We start from the raw sequence: 12,529 nt of genomic DNA on the forward strand, positions 1-12,529 counted from the left end.
CCAGGGAGCAGTGGCCCCGACGAACAACCCCTCAACCAGGCAACAGAGAGTGAGACGCCACCGTCGATCCCAACATCAGAGATCGCAGGCCCCTCAAGATCGTGAACCCTGAGAGAGTACAGTAATTTTCCATTATTCCTGTGTTATACCCTTTTTTTTTTGTTTTCTTTTTCTCTACCAACATAGACGGCTGGAGTATCCAGCTTTGTGTTGTTTACCATGCCACGGGCCATTGTTCCCAGCGCCCCAGCTAGGGGAGAGGAAGGACATTGGAAGAACAGAGTTGGACACTGCGCTTCCTGGACGAAGCCCTGAGTTATTGGCGGTACTGTTCACCATTCTCGTTACTGTTTATCTACAGGTGCCCTAGTCTCGGCGCTCTTTGTGTTTTTGGACTGCCTGGTGGTGCCCCCGGGTGCCCCTGGGCGGCGTTCCTGCTCCCTCCCCCTCTCCTCCTCCCCCCCCCCCTTTTTTTTCCTTTTTTTTTTTTCTGGGGGGGGGGGGAGGGGTGGGTGCCTGGGTGGTATAAAGTTATCTATACTCTGTGTTGAAAAGTTTAATATGTTGGTCTAATTATGCACTGTTCTACTGTTGTTAACTGCCCGATACCTGCTGCAGTGATGTTCTATAATGCGTTTGATGTCGTAGTTAAGATGCCAAAGAAGCTCCGTGCACGCCCGATTGCGACTGCATGGACCATGGGATGCTGGAGGGCTACTGCACCGACGAGTTCCTCCCTCTGCAGTGCCTTACCTCTTCCCCCACTAGGCCCCTCTGCCCTAACCAGCAGGTTCTCTCCGATAGGAGCTTTAGCAATTCCCCGATCTATCCCCACCCCTCCTACCCTCCTCCTCCCTACTAACTCCGGACCTTCTCCGCTTCGTTACTGCTTTTCCTTTTTCTCCTCCTCTTCCTCTGTGCTTGAACTCTATATCTACTACTGACTCTGGTGGGGACCGCCGGCCGGGTACCACTGCCGTCATGGCCCTGAAGCTGGTTTCCTGTAATGTGAAAGGGCTGAATGTACCTGAAAAAAGGTCCAGCTGCCTAACAGAATTGTGGCGGATGAAGCCCCAAATAGTTTTCCTCCAGGAGACCCATTTCAGGACAGACCAAATACCACGGCTTTATAGTAAGCACTTCCCCCTGGCCCACCACAGCACGTCCCCTACTTCCAAATCGAGAGGAGTGTGTGTTCTTCTTGCTAAAAACTTGCCGTGGCGCCTGTTAGCTGTCCAAGCCGATAGTGAAGGGAGATATCTCTTCATTAAGGGAACTCTCCACTCGCAAACTTTTACTCTTGCCAACCTATACATGCCGAATGTGGACCAGCTGCCGGCCTTAGAAGCATCCTTGGATGCCCTGGCTGCATTCTCAGAGGGTACTTTGATCATTGGGGGGGACTTTAACCTCACCTTGGACCCCCGCAGAGACTCATCATCGGGCACCTTTGCGATTTCTGCGAGAACGCGTTCACACATAAGAGACCTGCTACACTCCCACCGACTGATCGATGTGTGGCGTACGCTTCACCCACAGGATAGGGACTATACGTTCTTTTCCACCGCTCGTGGTTCTTACTCACGTATAGATATGTTTTTAGTCGCCCACAATGCTATCCCGGCGGTCACAGACGCTCAGATAGGCCACATAGCCCTGTCTGACCATGCCCCGATTTCTTTGATGCTGAAGCTACAACAGGAGTCGCGTGGTCAGTCCTGGTGGAGACTGAACGAGTCTCTCCTGAAGGACCCTGAGACCCACGCAGACCTGCTTAGGGAATTAGAAAGTTACTTTGATCATAACCGTGATTCTGTTTCCAACCCCCTCATGTTATGGGCGGCTCATAAATGCTACATTAGGGGCATTCTTATTAAACATGGTCATAGACTCAAAGTGGCCAAAACTGAGGCTCTCTCCAAACTTATTGCCAAGTTGCATGCGTGTGAACAACGACACAAATCCCAGCCGACTGCTGCGCTGGAGGTGGAGGTGAGAGATCTTAGAGAACAAATCAGAGATTTCTCTCTCTTTCAGGCTAGAACCAGACTCATGTGGGTCCGCAGGACGTATTATGAATATGGAGTCAAGTGTAGTAGGTCCCTAGCGAACTCCCTGCGTGCCCAACGCAACGCGTCCTTCATTCCAACCATAACCTCCCCTTCGGGTGCCAAGCTTCATGATTCACGGGAGATAGCGGAGTGTTTCCGATCTTTCTATGAAGCCCTTTATAACTTGCACCCCCGGGACTCAGGAGACGCCCTCCAGGCCGGCACAGCGGCCATTGACGAGTACCTAGCTTCGGCAAACCTCCCGTCGCTGGTTCCCCCGGACCCACATCTGATTTTCCAATTGAATTTCCAGCCGCTTCTAAAAAATGTTGCCGTAGATCTAGAGAGGTGGTCAAAGTTGGCGACCTCTTGGTTTGGGAGATGCAATGTGCTCAAAATGAATGTAATGCCCAGACTCTTGTATCTATTACAAGCCTTACCGATAAAAATCCCCCAATCATTTTTTAAAGCCATGCGCTCCATCTTTATTCGATACGTATGGCAGGGCAGGCCTCCAAGACTCAGCCGAACATTACTGCTCAGACCAAAAGACAAGGGAGGGATTGGCCTCCCAGATCCGGCATGGTAATATACGGCGGTGCACATGAACAGAGTAGTTGACTGGTGCAGACACCTGAAGGATAAGCTGTGGGTTCGTCTGGAGCGTGAATCCGTACCATTTCCACTTGAGGGTTTGCCCTGGAGTGGACCGGGCTGGTCGGGAGCGACGTGGGCACACCCACTCATTGAGCCAACGTTACAAGAGCTAGACAGATATTTTACCCTGACGGGCGTGCCCAGTTTCCCTTCGCCCATGACTCCTATTATTGGACACCCACGCTTTGAACCCGGCATGACGGAAAAGTCTTTCCGCCTCGACCCTGACCGGGACCTTGTGCGGGCCTCTTCTTTTCTTGGCCCTAGGACGTGGACAGCGGTCTCCACTATGTACGAGGCGTTAGCAACCACGGCCCTGGGACAGTGGAAGCTTGCCCAACTCTCCCACTTCTTGAAATCTTTGCCAAACAGTGGCGAATTCCGCAGACCCCTAACATCGTTTGAGGAGGTATGCTCAGGAGAGGAACCGACCCGAGGGTCTCTTTCCCTGTCATATCGCATCCTACTGGACCAACTCTCCCAGGGTAACCTGGTGTTCGTGGAAAAATGGGAGCGAGACCTGCATGTCCGGCTCTCGCCAGACCAGAAGAACCGCGTGCTTCTTTTTGCGCACAAGTCATCCCTATGTAGTAAATACCAGGAAATAGCTTATAAAATTTTGACCCGATGGTACAGGACCCCCACTGTCCTGGCGGCTATGTTTCCCGGTCACAGCCCTTTGTGCTGGAGATGCGGTGAACAAGCCGGCACGTTACTACATATCTTCTGGGAATGCCCTCAACTGGCCCATTTCTGGAGACAGGTTCTCAATATCATTTTTGACCTCACGGCTATTGATCTCCAGAACAACGCAGCTGCGATCTTCCTCAATCTGACCCCACTCTCGAGCAAGAAGTACCATAAATCTCTCTTAAAACATCTTCTGAGTGGGGCCAAGGCATGTATACCTAGCATGTGGAAACAGCAGGCCGCTCCACTGAAGTCTCACTGGTTTGCAAGAGTTTGCGACATCTACCGTATGGAACAGCTCACATCAGCGTTAGGCGACAGGGAGGAAGAGCACACTGCTCGTTGGTTGTCTTGGAGCCTGTTCAGGTTTTCCGATGCATACAGATCCTATCTGTAGGCTCTGGCACGTGTATAGAGGGAAGGGTCCGGTCGCGGGAACCCATCGGAGTCCTCTTTCTTTCTCTCCCTTCTCGTATACCACCCTGGTTCACTCTCTCCCCCGTCTGCCTCGTAGCACTGTTAGCCCCCTATAACTTTCATTCTTTCTACCCCCATACCCTTCTCCTGCCCATTTGCTCCCCCCTCTTTCCCTACCCCCTAACTCCCAAGTATAATTAAAATACATGGTGATTGCAAGGATCTTTTCGTTTTGTTCCCTCGATTTCCCAGCCAGGGGTTGGCGGCCCTCGGGGTGGTCCCGGCTGAGCTCTTTGACCAGTAGAATGAAGGTGACCGATGTTAGAGGCCCCTCAGTTTGGGCCTTGAGGGGGATCGCCCCGGGGACTGCCCTGGTTTATAAGTAGACACTGGGGTGCCAGATCATTAGAGTGGGATAATGTGGTGGCCTAGCCACGGCTGGGGCTGCTGCTGACATAAGTTGTTAGGTTTCCCCCGGTCCCCCACAAAGTATTAACTATGTATTTTTGTTAACCTGGAAAACTGAGGGATCTATGTCTTTTACAGTTTGTCTCTGTATTACCTGCAATCCGTAAATAAAGAATTAAAAAAAAAAAAAAGTCACTAACCAGACCAGATCCTTCTATGGCACCTGGTCTTCCCAGGGAGTCTCCCATCCAGGTACTAACCAGGCCTGACGCTGCTTAGCCTCTGAAATCAGACGACATCGGGTGCTTTCAGGTTGATGTGGCCGTAAGCGTTCTCTTCAAGACACGCCCAACCCTCTTGACAAACGCCAAGATGGTCGCCTTGAGAAACAAGCAAAAAAAACAGGTCAAAGCCAACAACATAAAAAGAAGCCTATGGGCTTACAGCGGACCTTAAAAGATGGGACCCACTAGCTCTGTCATGGTTCGGACGCTGTAATGTGTTGAAGATGAACACGATGCCACGACTTCTGTATCTACTACAAGCCTTACCTATCAAAATACCCCAGACTTTCTTTCATGCGGTTCGCTCAATCTTTATCAAGTTCCTCTGGCGCGGAAAACATATGCGTATTGGTAGGGCAATGCTATTGCGACCGAAATTGCGGGGAGGTATTGGCTTCCCGGACCCTGCTCTATATTACACAGCGACGCACATGACACCGGTGGTTGACTGGTGCCGGTGTTCTGCCATATACTGTCCGGTCATGATATAGTGTCCGCGCCGTACTGCGCATGCACAGTACGGAGCAGACGAAGCTTCGGAAAATCTCCAAAGCTGAACGCCGCCTGCGCGGTGAGTGGAGGTGGTAGCCCCACCATCCAAGCGGACATAGGGTTGTGAATATTAGAGGGTCCCTTGCAGGCGAGCTTCGCTCGCCACGCTTCGGGCTTTGCCTCGCTGCGCTCGGCTCTTTTATATTCTTACTCTATGTCCACTTGGATAGTGGGGATAGAACCTGGACTCAGTGCGCAGGCGCCGTTCATGCTCGGCAATTTTCGGAATGCGCAGTACACAGCGGACACTATCCGATGGGGGATCATATGTGATAAGACACCGGCATGGGGAACTGAAGCTATGGGTCAAGCTAGAGCAGGAGATGGCGCGGGTTCCACTGGCTGGTCTGCCTTGGGCGGGGAGGCCATTGGAGCCCTGTGTGACTACTCACCCGTTAATTGGCCCCTCGCTCGCCGAGATGGATAGTTTTTTTCACCTTTCCCACCTGACTAACTTCCCTTCTCCTATGACCCCAATTATTGGACATCCTAGATTCCCTCCGGGCCTGTCTGACCAGGCCTTTACCAGGCAAGCCCCGAAAGGGCTTCTGAGAGCAGCCCTATTTCTTGGACCCACGGGCTTGATTCCCATGGGGACCATACTGCTAGAGCAAGTACCTGTTGCATTGGATAGCTGGAGAGCTAGACAGCTAATCCATTTCCTCGGATCACTACCTAACCATTCGTTCTTCTCTAGACAATTCCACCCCTTCGAGGAACTTTGCCTGGATGATGGCCCAGTTCGTGGTTCCCTCTCTAGGTCCTACCAAATCCTGACAGACGCACAATCCTCCACGGATCCACCCTTCCTAGCTAAATGGAAAAGGGACTTACAAACTACATTCTCCAAACCACAGAAGGACAGAATACTCTTTTTCGCCCAAAAGTCGTCACTCTGCAGTAAATGTCAGGAGATCTCATATAAGCTGATCACACGCTGGTATCGTACACCGGTGGTGTTGGCCAAAATATTCCCCGGTCAATCTGACCGCTGCTGTCGCTGTGGACCAAATGTGGCCCCATTCTCCACATTTTCTGGGAAAGCCCTAAATTACAAACATTCTGGCAGCCTGTCCTGAGACTCATCCACAAGTTCACAGACATTTCCTTAGCCAATGATCCCGCAGCAGTTCTTCTCAATCTAACTCCTATGTCGAGAAAGCGTTATCATAAGTCCTTACTTAAACATCTCCTCAATGCAGCTAGGGCCTGCATCCCAAGTCAGTGGAAAGAGCAATCTGCTCCAATGGTGACCCAGTGGTTCGCAAGGGTAAATGATATTGAACGAATGGAAGACCTGACTGCCACAATGAGGGATAAAACGGAGGAGCATGGGAACAGATGGTTCTACTGGACCCAGTTTCGCTTTTCGGAAGAATACCTCTGCGAGACATAGTAAGCTCATGGTGATCGTTGGAGATCGCTGTTCCAAACGTTGGACAGCTGATGAGCTGGTGAGCCGAGGGCGTCTCTTGCTCCCTGGGAGGGGACCCCATCCTATCCACTCTACCCACGACACCCCCTTACCCCTTCTTTTCCTTTTCTGCCATTTCCTTCCCCAATCTTCTCTTTGCCCTTCTCCCTCCTTTCAGTTCTACTATTTCCCTTCTTAACTCAAAAAAGGGAAAAGAAAATGGTATGTTCCGACCCCATTTGACTACTACACAATACTCTTCCCCTATCTATGGATATCTAAACTCTTCGAGGGTAGCAGGGCTAGTATCAATAATATTTTAAGTGGTAGAGGATCCCAACGAGATGGAGCTTTAATCTCATCTTGATATGACCGCAAAGCTGTACACGTGCTATTTTCCTCAGACGTCTTACCATTGGCTCTGATATCCATGCAATATGATCATTTGTTTGTAACTATTTGTATCACACATTCTGTGAAGTTGCCTTTGCATTGTATGTCGCATACTACTAAATAAAAAAAAAAAAAAAACAGAAGCCTATGGCACCTGGTATTCCCAGGCGGTCTCCCATCCAGGTACTAACCAGGCCCGACACTGTTTAGCATCCGAGATCAGACGAGATTGGGCTCTTTCAGGGTGATGCTGCTGTAAGCGATCTCTTTGGGCACTCTCAACCCTCTTGACAAATGCCAAGATGGTCACCTTGGGAAACAAGCAAAAAAAAGAAAACGAATCAACGCCAACAACATAAAAAGAAGCCTACAATAACTGGTAATCCCAGGTGGTCTCCCATCCAGGTACTAACCAGGCCCGACTCTTCTTAGCCTCCAAGATCAGATGAGATTGGGTGCTTTCAGAGTGATGTGGCCATAGGCAATCTCTTCAGGCACTCTCAACCCTCTTGACAAACACCAAGATGGTCACTTTGGGAAATAAGCGAAAAAAAAACAGGTCAACGCCAACAACATAAAAAGAAGTCTACGACACCTGGTATTCCCAGGCGGTCTCCCATCCAGGTACTAACAAGGCCCGACTCTATTAGCCTCCAACATCAAACGAGATCGGGTGCTTTCAGGGTGATGTGCCCGTAGGCAATCTCTTCAGGCACTTTCAACCCTCTTGACAAACGCCAAGATGGTCACCTTGGCACTTTATGCAGGCCACCCTGGAACATATAGGTCTTGGCCCCAACATGATGAGCTGGGTAATGTCGCTTTACTCCACGCCATCGGCAGCGGTACGGGTGACCGAGTGGTGCTCGGACTCTTTCCCCATCACTAATGGGACGAGGCAGGGGTGGTCTCTGTCTCCCCTAATTTTAATTCTGACACTGGAACCACTTATGTGTCACGTTTGGAATGACCCGAATATTACTGGCATATCCAAACCCTCGGCACACCACAAAATTGCGGCGTACGCTGACGATCTAATTTTTTCCGTCTCCAATCCACACATTTTGCTTCCCAAAATACTTGCGTCTCTACAGCGACACGGCAGCCTATCAAACTATAAAAACAATTGCGCCAAGTCGGCTGTATTGAATATATCGGTCCCGGATGGTGAGGCCAAGAGGCTCCGCACCTCTTTTCCATTCTACTGGGCTGAAAAATCTATACGTTAACATCGCAGCGGATTTAGCGCAATTGTACCTGCTTAATTTTGTTCCTCTCCTGGATAGACTGAAATCTGATTTGGGAAACTGGCATGGTTTAACACTGACCTGGTTCGGGCGCTGTAATGCATTCAAAATGATGGCCCTCCCTCGGATCTTATACATGTTCCAGACATTACCGATCCGGTTACCCCCAATTTTTTTCAGACGACTGCAGGTGCTGCTCCGGGACTTTATTTGGGCGCGCAAACTGCCCAAAGCCCGTTTGCAATTGCTTGCCAGACCAAAGGACAAGGGGGGTCTGGGTGTCCCAGATCTCAGACAATACTACAGAGTGACTCTGCTAGAGAGAGTCGTTGATTGGCATTGTAATGGCCCACACAAGCAGTGGGTGGAGATGGAGATTGAGGATGGATCCATTCCCCTTTTGACCTCCCCGTGGCTCCTGTCCTCCCTACCAAAAGACCTCAGAGGTCACCCCGTAGTGGGAGCTAGGTTGGCTGTTGTGCGGAGGTTGTTCCGCTGCACACACATTGCTCCCCTGCCATCACCAATGACTCCGGTTATAGGTAATCCAGACTTCCCACCGGGATTTACCAACAAGAAACTGCGACAGTTGACAGTGGTGGGGAAACAGCATCTGGGAGAGGTGTGGCCCACGGGAGGGCTCCCGACCACGCAAACTGTCGCCGAGCTTTCTGACCCTCCGCTTGACTTGTTTAGTGCTTATAAACTTTGTCACTTTCTTCTGGCCATACAAAGGGCCCCCTACACTCCTAGAGACCTGACACCCTATGAATCCATCTGTCACAAAAGGGAACCTGTGCGACACACCCTCTCCCTCCTGTACAAACTATTGAGTAGTCAGGAGGAGGAGTCGACCCCCACCATTTATCCACAAATGGGAGAGGGACTTAGGCATCACATTTACCCCACAACAGATAGGGAAGATCCTGACCTTAGTACATAAAGCTTCCATCGCAAACCAATATCAAGATACAAGATAGTCTCACGCTGGTATAGAGTCCCATACCTTCTGAATAAAATGGATAGATCGATCCCGGATGTTTGTTGGAGGTGAAATTCAGATATGGGGACCATGGGACACCTTTTCTGGGCATGCCCGACCTTGAGGAACTTTTGGGTTCCCAGTAGCGTGCCTTCTACACTTGACCGAACAGCCTGTTCGAAAATACAAAAAAACCCTCACAATGCAACTCCTGAATGCCGCCCAGGCCTGCATTCCCGCACTGTGGAGGCAGCCTCAGCCCCCATCCAAGGTGCTGTGGTATTCCAAAGTCAATCATATTCTCCGGATGGAAGAATTGACCGCCACCCTTCACAACACTGAAGAGGCATTTAGTGTTACATGGAGGCCCTGGAGGTATTTCACTGGTACTCGAGACTACATTCGGGAGGTGAGCAGTGCCTCCGTCCCAGAAAACGACTGAACATCTAACGTTTACCTACGTAGGCCATGTCTGCCCTGGGTGGCATTCCCCCCCTCCCTTTTTGTCTTTATTTTTCATTTTTTCCCCGCCGCCATCCCCCCACCTCCTCTCTCTCCGTCTTTGCACTCTCTTCTTCCCCCGTCCTCCCTTTTGACTATGCCTTGTCTCCTTACTAGCCTTCGGGACCCAGAAGAACCCCAGGGTTCTGGACATGACCGGCTCATATTTTACTCTAGTTCACGTAGGTCATGATAAGCTGGCTCGCTGTGGTCCCAGTTGTTCTCCATGATTACATTTGTCCGAACGGAGCTGCACTAGTTATACTGTACTACATGTCGGAGGTGGGGTTTCTCTATTTTCTGCATGAAACTGTAGGACTCCCCTCTGAGAACCCAGAAATATTTGGCTGCCTATTTTTTGTTAGCATGTAATTGTGACCCTGGGTCATGCTGTATGGTTGACTGTTATATTTATGTTGTTCTACTTAATAAAAGAATAATTAAAATTAAAAAATTAAGTCAATGCCAACAACTTAAAACTAAAGCCTATGGCATCGAGAAATCCCAGGCGGTCTCCCATCCAGGTACTAACCATGTCCCAACCCTGCTTAGCCTCTGAGATCAAATGCACGCTCAACCCTCTTGACAAACGCCAAGATGGCCACTTTGGGAAACAAACAAAAAAAACAAGTCAACGCCAACAACATAAAAAGAAGCCTGCGGCATCTGGAAAACCCAGGAGGTCTCTCATCCAGGTACAAACCAGGCCCAACCCTGCTTAGCCTCTGAGACCAAACGAGATTGGGCGCTTTCAGGGTGTTGTGCCCGTAGGCAATTTCTTTGTGCACTCTCAACCCTCTTGACAAATGCCAAGATGGTCACCTTGGGAAACAAGGGAAAAAAAACAGGTCAAAGCCAACAACATAAAAAGAATCCTACGGCATCCGGAATTCCCAGGCGATCTCCCAATCAAGACACTAACCAGGCCAGATCCTTCTATGTCACCTGGTCTTCCCAGGCAGTCTCCCGTCCAGGTACTAACCAGGCCTGATGCTGCTAAGCCTCTGAAATCAGACAAGATCGGGTGCTTTTAGGGTGATGTGGCCGTAAGCGTTCTCTTCAAGACACGCCCAACCCTCTTGACAAACGCCAAGATGGTCGCCTTGAGAAACAAGCGAAAAAAAACAGTTCAAAGCCAACAACAAAAAAAGAAGCCTATGGCACCTGGTATTTCCAGGCAGTCTCCCATCCAGGTACTAACCAGGCCCGACACTGTTTAGCCTCTGAGATCAGATGAGATTGGGCGCTTTCAGGGTGATGGGGCCGTAGATGATCTCTTTGGGCACTCTCAACCCTCTTGTTGGGCACCTGGTATTCACAGATGGTCTCCCATACAGGTATTAACCAGGCCGTACACTGCTAAGCCTCCGAGATCAGATGAGATTGTGCGCTTTCAGGGTGATGTGGCCATAGGTGTTCTATTTAGACACTCTCAACCCTCTTGACAAATACCAAGATGGTTATCTTGGGAAACAAGTGAAAAAAAAAAGGTCAACGCCAACAACATAGACCCTGCCGGTCTCCCATCTGACCCAGACCCTGCTTAGCCTCTGAGATCGGGCGCTTTCAGGGTGATGTGACCTCAGGCGAACGCTTTGGGACATACTCAAAACTCTTGACTGATGCTAAAATGGTCACCTTGGGAAACAAGCGAAAGAAAAACAGGTCAAAGCCAACAATATAAAAAGATTCCTACGGCACCTTTAATACTATCTAGGCCGGACCCTGCTTAGCCTCTGAGATCAGATGAGATCGGGCGCTTTCAGGGGGATGTGGCCGTAGGAGATTTCTTTGGGCTCTCTCAGCCCTCTTGACAAATGCCAAGATGATCACCTTGGGAAACAAGCGGAAAAAAAACCCCATGTCAACGCCAACAACATAAAAAGAATCCTACGGCACCTGGTATTCCCAGTTGGTCTCCCATCCAGTTACTAATCAGGCCCGACAATGCTTAGCCTCCGAGATCAGACAAGATCAGGCACTTTCAAGGTGATGGGGCCATAGGCGATCTCTTCGGGAACTCTCAACCATCTTGACAAACGCCAACATGGTCATCTTGGGAAACAAGCGAAAAAAAACAAGTCATTGCCAACATTGGAGGCTAAGCAGGGCTGGGCAATCAGTTTCCTTGCCTGAAATAGGCATCTCAGAACTGCCATCTGGCTACTTCCCGAGTTTCCAACTCCTTCAACTAATCCCAGGAGACAATACTTCGCCCCCATCCTGGTGGAGGTTCCAACCACCCGATCAATGGTTCCTGTCACCTCTGTCCAGTAGCGGATCAACTTCGGGCATCTCCAAAACATGTGCATCATGTCTCCCCCCATGTTCCCGCACCGGGGGCAACTTGCGTCCAGCCGTTCGGCCAAACTGAAAAAGTTTACGAGGAGCATAATAGGTTCTATATAATAAGAACAGATGTGACATCCTGTGTGAGGAGAGCCACAATTCACCACAGGCAGGATTCCTGTGGCCAATTATAGCTCAGGGGGGTTTAGTACACACCCCACACTATATAAGGCCGCCAGCACGGCGGCCTTGTATAGTGTGTTGCGGTGGTCAGGGAAAGAGGACGATAGGCAGGGACAGTGTCTTTACTGCTTGGGAACCTAGCACTGTTACAGTGGGTGTTATGTGCCTCCTGCACAGTACACACCTGAAGCTACCCTTTATTACTGGTGTTCAATTTCTGCAATACATGCATCTGCAGTGCAGAAGTTAGAGTCGGTGTTGTGTGCCTCCTGCACAGTATACACCTTATTGCTGGTGTTCTGTTTCTGTAATACAGGAACCTAGCACTGTTACAGTGATAGGGTGTACAGAGAAGCTGGTATATATAGAAGACTACAGCATACAGAAGAAAGGCTAGTGAATACAGAATACAGGTTTCGTGTATGTAGATAGGCTTGAGTATACAGAGATGCTAGAGTAAA

General features: G+C 49.9%; 4 pseudogenes; all 4 read right to left on the minus strand.

The window, feature by feature from the left end:
* Positions 1 to 7,008: 7,008 nt before the first annotated feature.
* Positions 7,009 to 7,127, minus strand: LOC143936715 (5S ribosomal RNA; annotated as a pseudogene).
* Positions 7,128 to 7,230: 103 nt separating this feature from the next.
* Positions 7,231 to 7,349, minus strand: LOC143937399 (5S ribosomal RNA; annotated as a pseudogene).
* Positions 7,350 to 10,748: 3,399 nt separating this feature from the next.
* Positions 10,749 to 10,867, minus strand: LOC143936966 (5S ribosomal RNA; annotated as a pseudogene).
* Positions 10,868 to 11,483: 616 nt separating this feature from the next.
* Positions 11,484 to 11,602, minus strand: LOC143936829 (5S ribosomal RNA; annotated as a pseudogene).
* Positions 11,603 to 12,529: the final 927 nt, after the last annotated feature.

This window comes from Lithobates pipiens, unplaced genomic scaffold (assembly GCF_037356315.1).
Source record: "Lithobates pipiens isolate NorthernLeopardFrog02 unplaced genomic scaffold, aLitPip1_a1.2 Scaffold_28, whole genome shotgun sequence".
NCBI lineage: Eukaryota > Metazoa > Chordata > Amphibia > Anura > Ranidae > Lithobates > Lithobates pipiens.